The following is a 16,469-nucleotide window of genomic DNA, read 5'->3' as shown; positions in this document are numbered from 1 at the left end:
AGAGGTACAGACAGGGGGTTCTGCGGCAACAGACGGGATTCGAGGATGGTGTGCTGCCTTCCTGGTGCCAGGATCCAGGATGTCACGGACAGAGTGCAGAGCGAAGGTGAACAGCCGGAAGTGGTAGTGCATGTCGGCACAAATGATGTCGGAAAGAAGGGGATGAATATTCTGCAGCGTGACTTTAGAGAGCTCGGAAAAATGCTGAAAAGCAGGACCTCCAGGGTGGTTATCTCCGGTTTGCTTCCAGTTCCTCGTGCTGGCGAGAGCAGGAACAGGGAGATACGGAACCTGAATGTGTGGCTGAGGAACTGATGCAGGGGGCAAGGATTTAGATTCTTACATCACTGGGATCTGTTTTGGGGTAAGCGGGAACTGTACAAAAGGGACAGATTGCACCTTAACAGGTGGTGGACCAGCATTCTGGCAGGCAGGTTTGCCACTGCTACACGGGTGGTTTTAAACTAAATAGGGAGGGGGGTGGGGTGTCAAATGGGATAGTCAAGGACGGAGTTAAAGGGAAAGAGAGTAAAAGGATAGTTAATGACCCCAGAATTAACGGGAAAGGAAGCTCACAAAGGGATAGGAAAGTATGGCCAAGTGTAATAGGGATCGATGTGAAAGGTGAGATGCGTAAGGAATTAAAAGTATTGTATATGAATACGCGAAGTACAAGAAGTAAAGTAGATGAGCTTGAGGCTTAGTTAGAGGTTGGTAAATATGATATTGTGGGGATTACTGAGACGTGGCTGCAGGAGAATCGGGCCTGGGAACTTAATATTCATGGTTGTACATCCTATAGAAAGCACAGGCAAGTGGGCAGAGGAGGGGGTAGCTCTGCTGGTGAGGGATGGAATTCAGTCCTTTGTGAGGGAAGACATAGGGACTGACGAGGTAGATGCTCCATTATTACTCAGATTTGGAAGAGGGAATTAGGAGCAACACTAGCAAGTTTGCGGATGACACAAAGCTGGGTGGCAGGGTGAACTGTGAAGAGGATGTTAGGAGGTTGCAGGGTGACCTGGACAGGTTGAGTGAGTGGGCAGTTGCGTGGCAGATGCAGTAAAATATATTAATAAATGTGAGGTTATCCACTTTGGCGGCAAAAACAAGTGGGCAGATTATTATCTCAATGGGGTTAGGTTAGGTAAGGGGGAGATGCAGCGAGACCTGGGCGTCCTTGTACACCGGTCACTGAAAGTTGGCTTGCAGGTACAGCAGGCAGTGAAGAAAGCTAATGGAATGTTGGCCTTCATAACAAGAGGATTTCAGTATAGGAGTAAAGAGGTTCTTCTGCAGTTGTATAGGGCTCTGGTGAGACCACATCTGGAGTATTGTGTACAGTTTTGGTCTCCTAATTTGAGGAAGGACACCCTTGTGATTGAGGCAGTGCAGCGTAGGTTCACAAGATTGATCCCTGGGATGGCGGGACTGTCATAAGAGGAAAGATTGAAATGACTAGGCTTGTTTTCACTGGAGTTTAGAAGGATGAGAGGAGATCTTATAGAAACATATAAAATGATAAAAGGACTGGACAAGCTAGATGCAGGAAAAATGTTTCCAATGTGGAACGAGTCCAGAACCAGGGGCCACAGTCTTAGAATAAAGGGGAGGTCATTTAAGACCGAGGTGAGAAAAAACGTTTTCACCCAGAGAGTTGTGAATTTATGGAATTCCCAGCCACAGAGAGCAGTGTAGGCCAAGTCACTGGATGGATTTAAGAGAGAGTTAGATAAAGTTCTAGGGGCTAGTGGAGTCAAGGGATATGGGGAGAAGGCAGGCATGGGTTATTGATAGGGGATGATCAGCCATGATCACAATGAATGACACTGCTGGCTCGAAGGGCCGAATGGCCTCCTCCTGCACCTATTTTCTATGTTTCTATGTTTCTATGTAACTCTGAACTATAACAGCCTATTGCACGTTGTCTGTTTATTTACGTGTATATATATGGTCTATGCTATTTAGACACACTGAACTGTTCTGTATTTATGCTTACTATATTCTGTTGTGCTGCAGCAAGCACAAATTTCATCGTCCTATCTGGGACACATGACAATAAACTATCTTGACTTGACTTGACGGGTGGAAGATGAGCAGCTGGAGGAGGGGAAAGGAAGCTCCAACAGTCTTTCTTATTTCCACCCCTTCGGTGCACACATATTTCTCCCACCATCCTCTTCACCCTATTCCTTTCTCCTCATCATTCCACTCACCTCCCACCTGCCCCCTATTCCTAGTCCCATCTCCCCTTTATCCCCACTATTTCCCCTCCTCCCTGACCCGTTTCATCCATGTCCCTCCCTCTGTCTGTACATTTCACTCCTCGATTTTTCTTATTTGACACCCCTGTGTCTCCATATCACCCCTTGCCTTTGTCACCATCTCCACCCACCTGCAAATCATCTCTCTCACCTACATACACCCATCATCTACCAGGCTTTGCCCCACCTACTTCTTTTTTCAAGCTTTCTCCCCCCCCTGAATCCTCTTGTCAAATTTTCTTTCCCAAAAACCTCTGAAGGATTGAAAGATAGGTGCGACTCTAGGTGAGACAGAGGAAGGGGGGGAGGTAGGAATGGGCAGCATATGTGGTAAGGAGGGGGAGGGTATATGTAGTTACCTAAAATTGGTAAAAAGCTACCAACCTATGAAATATTATCTTGACTTCCCTCTCGGCTACACCTTCCATGTAAAGAAACCTGCAAGAAAATAAAAGTAGGAGATAAGGGCCAGATCCTCTAAATTATTCTGTAAATGGCACAATTGTCCTTGACATGTGAATCCCTCTTCTGCTGATTTCTAATGGATCATCATCATTCAACCCGGATGTAATGCACCATTGACTGTGCGCCCACCTTTTATGAGAGTGTTAACTTATTCCTATTTTAAGTCCAAATTGGCAGAAAAACTTAGATGGAAAATATTTTCTGGAATGGAGAGTTCAATCCAGGTTGCTACCACAGTCCTAATAACCTTATTTACAGTGAGCTGAAAAATAATGTTTCCCTTTAAGTTTTGTGTCCCACATTTCCTGCGAATCTCGTTCCTCCTACTGGAAACTGCCAATCAAGGAAGCAGACTTGTGTTCCTTACTTTAGTTGATCCAATTCCAATGAGTTAGAACCTCATGTTTCAGAAGCGCATCGCCTTCTTAAGGGACTCTAAAATATATGGATTGAAAGCTGGAATCTTTCCCACATCAATGCTGCAGCTCCAACATTGGCAACAGCTCTTTCCAACCTCCCCTCTTCTCTGCTGGTTGAATTATACCTTTGATTTGCAGCCAACCTGGACTGAGGTCTCCTTCCAATTCCAATAATGAATGGCCTGTCAGAAAGAGAGCTGCAATGCCAATACCTGAACTGTCACCAGCTCAGAGGTACAGGGCTGTGAAACTTTGCTGCAGAAATATTGTGCCCAAAGTTTCCACTGAACAAAGTAAAGCATAAAGATTGAAATGTGGCGTCTGATTTTACTTCGGAGTCACGTGAGTGATTCCGTGAAGATCCCAGCTCAGTGCGCAGGTGCGGCATTATCGCACAGCTGTGCAACGCGGCCAGCGGGAGTCGGGCGCTCCCGCATCCAAGGACGTGAGGTAAGTACTTACCTTAATCGGGCCTTGTGGTTTTTTGCTCCAGGGGGAGCAAAGCAGCAGAGGAAGCGGCCCCCGTTCGACTCCAGCGAAGGAGCCGACAGTGGAGGGGGAAAGGCGCAAACGGGACCGCACAGGCTGCGGACCGCTGCAGGGAGCTGCGCTGATGCCGGTCCGCTGAACAGCTGTTTGGTAACAGCAGCGGACCGGCGGGAAATTTAAAAACCCGACCGGCAGCCCTGCAGACTCCTGACAAGGAGAATCGCCGCCCGGGAACCGCTACAATGCCGCCTGAAAAACGGCAGGCAGCCTCTACATACAGGTAAGACAAAAATCTTACCAAAATTACAGGTTCTATAGGAATCAACTTCCTCCAACACTGGAACAGGTTGGAGACAGCAAAAATAAGTATGTCTGTCTCCCCAAGCCAGAGGAGGTCATGGAGTTCAAAACCTCCAGGAAAAAAGGGGCACTGGCTGAATGCCAAGGGAGCTGACACTCCTACCCCAGTGCTATTGCACTAGCCATCTCCCTTGACGAGGGATTGATGCAACAGCGGAGTTTGAGCTATGCCTCCTCCAATTTATAGCACACCCTTTTGCTCCCTCTTTTGAGGCTAGCTAAGGAGGCCAGGGCTGGGCTGGCTTAAACGCTGGGCAGGCGGACGAGAACAGCAGTATGCCAGGGGAGCAGGATCAGGAAGAGCTACTGGGTGTCGTGGGCCACTACATGGCTCCTCCACGCGACCATCTTCCCAACAAAGCCCTGCAGGAGCAGGCCTTTCTAGAGGCAAATCCGCAGGCAGCTGGGTCAGCAGACTCGCAGACAAGAGCTAAAAGCAGCGAATTCTGAAGCTCCTAACAGAAGGGTCAAGATGTCACCGCCTTTGCTCGTTTTCCACGGATCATACTCACCTGGCAGGCGAGACGCCATGATCACCAAGGTGGTTCTCCCAGGATGAGACTATCCCGTTGCACTACCAGGGTGCTGACGCCTAAGATGTTCCCAAATTTGGGATACTCGACTGAACATTGGTGCATATAAGACCTGCCCGCAACCCCAAATATACGGGGCTATGCAAACCGCTGCTGCGGGAAGAGAGGCAGCTAAACCTGTGCGCCTCATGAGGGCAGGCCATGGAACGAGCAGGACATCGCATCCAACACCCAGCTGGCAGCACCCCTCGGCATCCACCAGCAATATCAAACAAGGACTGGTGAAAGCCTGGCGACCGCTTCACATTACCCCCAAAGTTCTTTTTAGACAGGGGCCCAGAGCGGAGCCGTGGGAAAATGCGCCGCCCCACCGACAGCACCAGCATACCAGCAAACTAGGCCTTCATGAAAAAACAAAAAACATGGAGGTAGGTAGTCTGGTTCCTCCCAGTTTACACTAAATAAGGGTGTTCTACTAACTGCGGGGGGGGGGGGGGGGGGGGGGGGGGGCATTTACACTTGTTGATAAAGCATGGGATGCTGTCACAAATAACTAAAATATACTCAACAGTATTAGTGGATAAAAACGAATTCAAATTGGGCATATTACCGCCAGTTCAGCAATGCGCCCAAAGGGCATTTTCTCCCTCTAAGAAAGAGAAGTGAGAAGGTCAAGCTGAACTAGAAAGGCTCATTACTAAACGGATCATGGGAGTAAACATGAACCATTGGAATTTGTATCGAATATATTCACCAAAACTACAAAAGATGGTGAATGTAGCATCATCATTGATCTAATATCACTAAATAAATCTGTTGAGTATATACACTTTAAGATGGAGACGGGTTTTTGTCACTGCCAGACATCTGATCTCCAAAGGATACCTATGGGGAGCATTGATATGGAAGATGCTAACTATCTTATACCCATACACTAGGATCATTATAGATACCTAAAAATTTTTACCTGGATAATGGATATCCCGGTTAGGGCAACTATGGGAGCATAGAGCATTCCCTATGGTCTAACCTCAGCCCTAAACTATTATAAATATTTAAAAAAATGGCCATGAATATTAAGAAAACAAGCATAATCATGGCATATATTGGATGATATCCTCATATTAGGGGAAACAAAGGAATTAGCTGTGGCAGCAGTTCTAGCTACGAAACAGCTCCCTAAAGCTCTGAGGTTTATCCCACGCCCAGATAAACCAGAATTGAAGCGTTAACTACCATGGATTATCTGGGCTTCAATAACAATTCCGTCCATATGACTGTTACTTTGCCAAGGTACTTGGGTCACTATAATCAAATCATGAATGTACCCACTGAAGCTATATCACAATTACGGTGGTGGGCAGACATATATTTGGCATAGTTTTCAGCCCTATTATCATCACCAATCCCAACTTGGTTATTAAAAACCGATGCCAGTACTTTAGGCTGGGGAGCAACTAAACTCCATATCCAGCACAGGTAACAGATGGACCAATTCACAAACATCGTTACTACACACACCGGGCATCAACTACTTGGGATTGGTGATCGCCTATTGGGCTAAAAAGCATATGCATTTCAAATGCAGCACGTACATATGTGGTTACGGATTGATAATACTATGGTGGTGGCTTATATCAACCATATGGGGAGCATAATAATCATTATTGTGCAACAAATTGGTCAAACAAATCTGGCAATGGTGTGTCAAAAGACATTTTAACTATCAGCTGCCTATGTCCTAGGAAGCTAGAACACAGTGGGAGACACCATGTCACGGGGTAAAATTTATGATAACATTGAATAGATGTCAAACCCAAGATATCTGCTAAAGGTATTAAGCAGTTTGAAAGCCAGATATCAATTTGGTTGCACAAGACGGAATCACCAGTAACCTATGTATGTGACTTAGGAACCAGATTAGAGGCAGCAGCGATAGATGCCTACACGCTGGAAGGGGGAATTTCTGCTTTGCCTTCCTCCCTTCTGCCTCATCAGTCGGGCACTTCGCAATACAGATGGGATCTGTCTCCGAGATATTGAACGTGCCCGACCGGCCTACACAGCCATGGTTCCCAGTTCATCACGACACGGTGGGCGAGTCACCTATGGATTTCCCTAGTGGACCATGGTTGCTGACTCAACCCAGTATCAGGCACAAGCCACCCATGCCAGAAAAACATCAAACTCCTGGGTGCAGGTTTTGAATAGACCTTACCAGGGACTGGGATTATCCAAAGGAACCATTACCACCATGTCGGCATCCCTGCGAACAGTCACCAAAAGCTAACATGGGTAAAATACTGCCACGACGCAGGGACAACATACCAAACTATTCAACCACTGACGTATTGGAGTTCCTGGAACATCTACACCATGACTAAAAGGTGAGTTACAGTGCCGTAAATACAGCATGGAGCGCCTTATCTGCTTATCTAAAACAGCATGACAGCAGAGCATGGGATCCCATCCACTGAAGGTAAACTTATGAAGGGCAACTATAATAATAAGCCCCAAAAACCCAGGTATACCCATGTATGGGATATTGGTGTGATATTGACATATCTCAGAGAATGGCACCAGCCAGATCCCTCAGCTTGCTCAATCTATGTTAAAAACGCTCATGCTTATGGCTCTCGTACACGCTCACAGAGTCCAGTCACTCCATAAAACTAGACTGGATAACATGGTGATTACCCCAGACGCATCACGTTCATATTCTAGGTCTGGTAAAAATCTAACTCGCCGGTATATGGGACTAGGCGAGATTATGAGTTCGGCACGGACTAGTAGGGTCGAGATCGCCTGTGTTTTCCGTGCTGTAATCGTTATATGGCTATATGGACCAGGAACGCCCAATTCACTGGTGGGATTCCGGGCCTACCCACCAGAGTCCAGGTTGAGTGTGGTGACCCATCTACTACAATATATAGACACAACCCACAATCTTAGAGGGAGAGGAAAGCCTATGGGTCAACCACAGAAACCCCAAGACGGGGTACGAGCCAAACCACTCCAAGGTGGCTCAAACAGGTACTGAAAGCTGCCGGAATAGATAATAATACATTTTAATCCCATTCCACTAGGGCAGCATTGATATCAGCGGCTGAACGAATGGACATCCCGGTTGACCACATTCTCAATACGGCAGAACGGTCAAGGGAACGACGTTCAGAACATTTTTTTATTGTAAACCGTTGATAAACCTGATTTAATTGCAGAAAGAATATTACAAACTGCAATATTAATTTAAGCTCAGGGGAGCTCTTTATGTTGTTATTGTTAACAAATACCTTTCTGTTTCTTGTGAAAGCAGATCCACTGGTTGATTACGATAACACTTCCTCCCTCAAAAACTTCGGCAGTGAGTGAAATAAAAACTGTTACACGGTTTGAAATCACAGACCTTTGAAGTCTTCACGGAATCACTCACGTGACTCCGAAGTAAAATAGTAAGATTAAACGAGTACTTACCAGTATGAAGTTTGATCTGTATTTTATGAGGAGTTACGGTGAGGTATTACGTGCCCTCCGCTCCCACCCTCAATATATAGATCAAACTAATAAACTGATGTCTCATGATCTTTACTATCTTACTTCAAATATTGTGTCTATCCTGTGATTTCACACCGCTGCTTCGAAGTATGCCGCACCTGCGCACTGAGCTGGGATCTTCACGTAATACCTCACCGTAACTCCTCATAAAATACAGATCAAACTTCATACTGGTAAGTACTCGTTTAATCTTACTATTTCTCCATGCATCTGACACACAGAGGGGGCAGGACGTGTGTAGTGTGCCACGACACATAACAACCTAGAGAAGCTCTCTGTGGCTCTAGACAGCGGATATGGAAACTGATTTCGCAACACAGGTGAGTCTGGTTTGGCAAAGTAAAGAGGGCTGGCTTGACTGAGCAGATCATTGGAGTCCAGTGCAAGTGACATGCACCATGTTGGTTTATGCTATGACTATTGTGATAGCATCTCAGCGATCACCCCTTCCCCCTCCCTTCCCCTCCAACTCCCTGTTTTGCATACCTTACCTGTTGCTGACCAGTTTAAGGTCAGATGTTTATTGTGAACAGGCAAAGTAAATTAATTAAGTAGCAACATGTGCAGAGTGGTCTAATTTCAATGAGAAATTAAACATTATTGAAAGTCTTGAACTTCCTGCAAGATGCAATACTCACCCCTCTCCCCACTGTATCTAACATCTTAATGCTCTGCGAAAATTGGAATAAGTACAATGGCATCCAACATCAGGTATCTTGCACTGGGCTGCACTTTCAGTTGCATTTATGTCACTGGCAATCTGCAGTTAATTTATGTAATTGCAGGACTTCATACTGCTCATGAGTTTGCTTCTTATGCAACTGAGAATAAGAATCTATGTGGCACTATGAACATAGTGCAGGACCCCTCTATTAACCCAGCCATCCCTTGGACCTCTGAAGCAGTTTCCCACACTGGAAGAAATCCCCAATCCCCACAAACTCGTCACACTCATGTGATCTTTCCCAAACCAGCTGATCTGGGGCCTCTGAATACTGTATATCAATTCCTCCCACATGCCAACTTCCCCAACTATTGATTGCACCCACCCAACAATAGAAATCTCCAACCACTGCTTCCCTTTACCCAAGCCCCTGTATCACATCACCCACCCCAGCTACTCCCTACAAATTGGTCATGTGTCTCCAAACTCCAAATGCTGGTTTGACCATCAAAATCCTCAACTATTCCAGACCAGCAGAAGCCTGCCCTGAGCTATCAATATTTCAAAGATGTTTCCTTAATTATGGCCTGATAATGACGAAAAAACATACTTACATTTTGGAAAAATACATCTACCCCTACTCTTACAATGTGGATTACAAACATGTCTGAGACGCTACATCTTGAGGATATGAGACTTGTCTTAGCAGGAAAATCAGAGAAATTTAAAAAGATATGGATTCCTTTCATTGATTCATTACGAGGATAATATGGTGCAACACAACTTCGGAATTAAACCGATTTATAGACTGGGTGATGGGTGGGGAGAGAAATGAAGCAGGTATATCAACACTTTTTTTTTCCATTTTTGTCTTTTTATTTCTTTACGTTTTTCCTATTTCTTTTACTTACTCACTCTTCGACTACACTCATTTGGTAGTTTAGGGGTTCTACTCTGATACATTCACTTTCTCTTTCATTTTCTTTTTCTTGCTCTTCCTCTCATTTTCTATGTCATCTTTGCTAAAATTAAAATGGAAGCTGTAAATAAATGTATTGTGTCATATGCTGCGGTTTATACTTTTGTACACTGCTTCTAATAAAAATATCAATAAAAAACAAAAAAAAAAAAAGTTGGATTTAAAGTGTGATGGATAAAGTCTATTAAAGTCCGAGAGTTTTAGAACAAAAAAAAACTTCAACTATAATTGAATCCACCCTCAAACACCAAACTGTTCTCTCCCTGGCCAACCACCAATTACGTGCTCCTGACAGCTGGCATCTTCTCACTCACCAATCTCATCCCACTGGCCCGCTAATTATTAATTGCACTCCCCCTCGGCCACCATCTTTCACCTGCTTGATTGGTGATCATACTCCACAACTACTGAGCCTCGTCATTGCAATCCTATCACTTTATACCCAACAATATAACTATCAATACATATTGAATCTGTCACAACCACAAATCAATAGCTAAATGACCAATCCCAAACACCTTTCCTCACTGTATTCTCTGCCCATTGCTGCCCATTCTCCTATTCATACCCCAAAGTGACCAAGGTTCAGTCTCTACTTCAAATGCCCTGGTTCCAGTTGCAGATCTCCCGATTTCCCTGGAGTGTCAGCAATATCCAATGATGCACCATAACTGTGCAAGGCCAGTACAGTATTATCCAGCCTTAGGGCCTTGTATGCTGTGAAGAAGTGCCTAGTGATTAATATGTATAGGAAGGAACTGCAGATGCTGGTTTACACCCAAGGTAAACTCAAAATGGTGGAGTAACACATCTATTGCCAGTGATATATACATTGATTTTAGTTTTGCAAAAGGTTCTATTATATTGGAAAACAGCAAATATAACTTTTTTATTCAAAAGAGATGGAGACAAGATGCAGCAAGCTATGGATCAGTTGACGCATCATCTCACACAGGGGAAATGCGAGGAGATGCCATTAAAGATATTGTAGCAGGGCACTTGGAAAAACATCAAAATTATCAAGCAAAGTAATAAATACAACTGTGAAAAAAACAACAAAAGAAGATAGCTTCCCAGTACCCAACTTGAGCCAAATAAGACTCAGAGAGCAAAAATTGAGCAAACTATCTCCTCATTACTTTGTATGGCATGGTTTTCTGTTTGGGTTTGATGTCCTTGCCATTCACCTATTGCGGTTACACAAAGCTCATGTAAACCTGCCTTACATCCAGCAAAACTGCAGTGCTGACAAGGTGGCTGGACAGCCAGGCTGTCTTATGAAGGAATGCACAGCTGGCTTCTCACAAAGCTGCACTTCAAACATCCTGTGTATCTGCTGCATAAACATCACAGGGACTTTTGACAGAGTAACTGAGGATAAATTCTTTCCACTTTCAGTAGGGTCAAATAACTAGAAAGCAGAGATTTAAGGTAAATGTGAAATGAATCAAAGACATGCGGAGATCTTTCTGTTTACATTTATCGTCTGAAGAAGGGTCCTGACCCAAAATGTTGTCTATCCATTCCCTCCAGAGATACTGCCTGACCCGTTGAATGACTCCAGCACTTAGTGTCTTGTTGTTTAACATGTTTGTTATGATCTGGAATGTACTAACTGAGCCTGTGGAGGAAATGAGGTAGTCAAAACTAGGGGTGGGGAACCTGTGGCCTTCAGGCCGCGTTCGGCCTTCTTGGCCATTAAGTGCGGCCTTTTGAATGAATCCAAATTTTGTAGAACAAATCCTTTTATTTTTATTTAAATGTTTTTCTTCATCTTTTACTATTTTTATTTTAATCTTAAAATGAACGTATTTAAAATACCAAAGAGTAAAAGAAGATTCAACAAAATACGTGCTTTTCAATTACGTATTGCTGCAAATCTCCATTCTCCTACCTAACCCTAATCAAGACGGCCTTAAGGTCACAAATGACGGATATCCATCTAGAAAATCAGCTGAAACTGTGTACCTCCATGTTACAACCAAATATTCAAATTCTTTCCTACAAAAGCAGTCACAACAAAGTCATTAAAAGATTAGTTAACTTTAGAATTAACGAAATGTTTTCATTTTCTTGAAGTTAGTACATAGTAGTTAGATTTTTACAAAATAATGTACATTTTGAAGTTTCTTGGATGCGGCCTTATTAGATTTCAGCTAACTTAATGCGGCATTCCAACATGAAAAGGTTCCCCACCTCTGGTCAAAACTTTCGAAAGGGAATTAAACAATTATGTGAAGGGTGTCTGGTTTAAGGAAACGACTGGGGAATGAGACTAATCGAACAGCTGTTCCTGCAGTCTCTTTCTGAGCTGTATGATTTTATAAAACGTGTAAGGACTCTAAGGTAAAATGGTTTTTAGTTGAGATATTTGATCGATGTAATGAATAAATAATATTCTTTAATTGCTGCTCCTTGAACATTATTTTTCTTCTTTGGGTTAGGAAGGTGCAAGAAGTGGTGGAAAGGGGAGCCAAATATCTTTCCATTCATTTTCTGTCCTGCTGCACTTTAAATTTCATTATTGGTATTAAGGGAAATCATTCTCATGTGTTTTTTTAAGACTTGGATCATCACCATTACTTTCAAACCTGTAAACACAGAATCATACTATGATACAGCACTGAAGGTAATTCAGCCTGGGAATTACACCACTTATTCCCACTCTCTTGCCCTTCTCCTTTGACCCAGCAGGTCTTTCTATTCATAAATAAACACAAACTGGTGTCAAATACAAAATAAAGAAATATCAGATAAAACATTAGTATTTGTCACAATCCCTTTAATTTAAACACATTTTGTTCATTTAATCAATGTTGCTCATATATTAAACGTTCAATGGTTAGAGGTTACCATGTTATAAATTGGATCATTTTTATAGGTACACCAGCACGTTTATGACTGTGCTCAGTTCACAGAGCATGGGATTATATGTTAATTCAAATTTCTCTCAACTATATTTGCATTTTGCAGTTTATTTGTTTCTTGCAGGTTTAATGGCTGTTGTAGTTCTGGTCTCAAAGGCTTAATGTGTGCACCTGATCCGGATTGGAAGATGGCACTTTATAGTTATAGATGTATACCATTTAACCCATAAAATAATGAATTGCTGTTAATTATTACAGGGTACAAAAATGGTATTTAATAAAGGAAGGTGGTTTGCCAGTGAGCTGACACTGCAACCTCAAGGAAAGGAAATATAGAGAGAGAGGGAGAGAAATAGATGGGGAGAGATAGGGAGAGGGAATGGGAAAGGGAGAGGGAGGGGGGAGAGGGAGGGGGGAGAGGGAGGGAGGGGGAGGGGGGGGGGGGGGAAATTATTTTGGCATGCTGTAATACCATTAGCTTTATAATTTGGAAGCCAAGAAAGGTTTGCACTAAAAATCAATGATAAATCCAGGATCCCGTGGCTCCTTGTGGTCTCTGGGTTATACTGTCTGTGTGTAGTCCATAAGATGATATTTTTTCATCAGCCTGAAATAAAGCACAAAAGATGCCTCTCGTAATTGTGAGTGACAATATACTGTATATGATTGAACAACATTCCTTTAAATACATCTTTTCACTGGTTTTAGAGTTTAAAATGCTTCATCATTGTTGCATGCATTTCTGTCTGAAACTTTATCTTAATTTTGTGTTTCAAATTGTTTGTCCAATGACAGTTATGGATTCAATTAGTTAATATAATTATTTAACAATTTCAGTCTAACTGGTGATTTGTTATTTTCAGTTACTATCAATAAATGTAACCTTTTCCCACCCGGCAGACCCATCTAACAGAAAGTGCGTTCCATAATCACTGTCCTGCCTGAAGTTTGCATCCCCAGCTGCTTCCTGATCTCAGACCTCCCACGCACTAAAGCCATCGTCTGTTCCCTTTCAACATCTGTTTAACTGCACTGACAGCCTCTTAAGTGATCAGTTAGCATCAATAATCCCTTGGGAACATATTATTGCAACCCTGTAGCTATGAAAGACTCTGCAGTCCATGGCCCATGAATGCAATTTTAATATTATGATTTTGGAGACCTGAAATACAATTCTAATGTTTTGGTTTAGGAGTCATGAAATAAATATTACTTTCTTCAGTGATGACAGTGCCATCACCATGCAAATAAAATCCTCATGGACCATAAACATTTGCTTCTTTGGATAACCATGAATACAAAAGATGAAAAATGGTCACCAGAGCCAGCTCGTGGAGTGAACTGGTACTCAAATTTCTGTCATACTTCCATTATTACCAATATTTCACATGCCATTTCATTGATTAATTGAATAGCATTTTGCAAGCTGAAGAATGTATCATGACTGTTCGGCCGCCTGTAGAAGTTCAATGAATTAAAAATTACAAATACAGTCCAGCTTGGTGACCCAGCTGATGAAGCTGCTGCCTCTCTGCACCAATGGTTCAATGCTGACCTCGGGTGCAGTCAGCGTGGAGTTTCCATGTTCGTGTGGGTTTCCTCCAGGTGCTTCCGTTTCCTCCGTCATCATAAGGTATATTGTCAATTTTTAATTATCCCTGATGTGTACATGAGTGATAGATTTCTCCATGAATTGATGGTAAGGTGGGTAGTAAAGAGTGAGACTAACTTAGGGTTATTGTAAATAGTGTCGCTGATGAGCCTATAAGGCAGCGGTCGTGTAGGCATTCGTGGCATCCATACTGTATCCCTCCAAGACTATGTGATTCTGAATCTGAAATAAAAGCAGAAAATGGTGGAAACATTCATCAGCTCAGGCAGAATCAATTAAAAGAGAAACTTAACCTTTCCGGTGAAGGTTCTTGGTCCTAAATAGAGGAAACAAATTTAGATAAAGGTTTTGAGGAAGTGTTGTGACACATTTTATGTTAGACTGCAACTTTCTTACGATCTTCTGCCCGGTCTAATCTTTTGCAGGTAATTTAAACATTTAATTGATTTTTTTTAAACATAGCCACCTTATCTGTGGAACCATCTAAAACTCAGTTCTTACTTCTTTATAGTTTACCATAGAAATGTAATAAATTTTCAAAAGGTCCACTTGCAGTTGGCTATTTTTGTGTGGTTTGATTCCAGGATGGTTGGCTACACAGAACAAAAGGTGTGTTTCAGTGAGAAAATAGACAGTGAACAACTTAGATGTTATTTTGTATTCCTTGAATCTTTTGTTGGTTTGTCCCATATGCAGAGCTGGCCTAAAGCACTTCTACACATTGACAGATAGTGTTTGGAACCTTTGCCAAGTGCACATAATGTTTCACCAAGTGCAGGTGCAATGCCGTTTCTGCAAGGATAAGGAGACATCAATGCCAGCTGGAAAAGAGGCTGGCAGTTGCATCCTTTTGCCTGACTTAGTTAAATTCCACATCTCGCTATACACAAAATGATTCAACTTAACTATACAGATGAGACATATTGAAAGCAGATGTTAGCTGTGCATGCCGGGGACTTTTTTTTCAAAGCTCCATCCAAACAAAATTAAAAATATATATTTTAGAAATGAACTCACAGTCCCCTTTGAAGCAGGTCCACACTTGGCTCAATAGAACGCTTGTCTTTCTTTCCAAGATCTCTGCCAATGTTTCTCTGTGACCAGCTGCCAGGGAGTTTACAGGAAAAGCGCAGTTTAATTCGCTCTGGGATATGCCCTCCTCTCATTCTGGGAAGATTCTTGTAGTCAAAGATTTTGTGTGTTGGGTGAAAACATGGCCTTTATTCTGAGTGCAACAGGTCAATAACATGTAGGTAACTCCAATTTTTATACACGTCAGGATGCATTTAATTCTAAGCACCCACCCAAATTCTATTGTGTCAAAAATGGGCAAAAAATAACATTGGCTCAATTTGTGCTGATTAATAGTAAAGGTTCCAAAGGAAAGGGTCAGCTGCCAGCTAGCTGCTGGTGCTCCCACATATATTTTGGACTTCCTCATGTGCCCAGTAGAGGTCTTAAGGTCTTAAGTCCCACTAACGCGACTTTTCAGCGACTGTCTTCGACTTTCAAGCTCGAGGGCACTTGCCTAAAAAACTTCCAGCTGGATCGACCATCAGCGATGAAACCGTGAGCCAGATAGTGCGCACGCACACACACACACACACACACACACACACACACACACACACACACACACACACACACACACACACACACACACACACACACACACACACACACACACACACACACACACACACACACACACACACACACACACACACACACACACACACACACACACACACACACACACACACACACACACACACACACACACACACAGCAAAGGCGGGGGCCAGGGAAAGCAGGGGAGCGCTGTCTGAAATTAACACCCACGATGAACAGGAAGGTAAAAGAGGAGCAGTTGAGGGACTTTTAAGAAGCCAGCCAACTTTTAATAAAGTTTAGCGGGCATTTAGCATTACCAGTCGGTTTACTTACCTTTTTTTTCTCAACGAGCTTTACCTTCGACTACCTTCAATTAGCTTTGATTACCTATAATAGCATTACGACCTACTCTGACCTACCTCGACTAAAACTATGAGTAAAAAAATATAGATTCTTTCCATGGCGACCTTTTTTTACTCGCAGACATTTTTCAGCATGTTGAAAAAGACGCCGTGATCTAGCTGAGGCCTCGAGTACGCGGAGACTACTCTCGAGCATGAAGGAGAATTTCAAAGACCTCTTAGGAACTCGTGTCAACCATGCTGTGAGTATCAGTCGAGGGCAAACTCTTATAAACTTGCGAAATAG

This window comes from Leucoraja erinacea, chromosome 1 (genome assembly GCF_028641065.1).
Source record: "Leucoraja erinacea ecotype New England chromosome 1, Leri_hhj_1, whole genome shotgun sequence".
Taxonomy (NCBI): Eukaryota; Metazoa; Chordata; class Chondrichthyes; order Rajiformes; family Rajidae; genus Leucoraja; species Leucoraja erinaceus.
Note: the sequence above shows the minus strand (reverse complement) of the source record.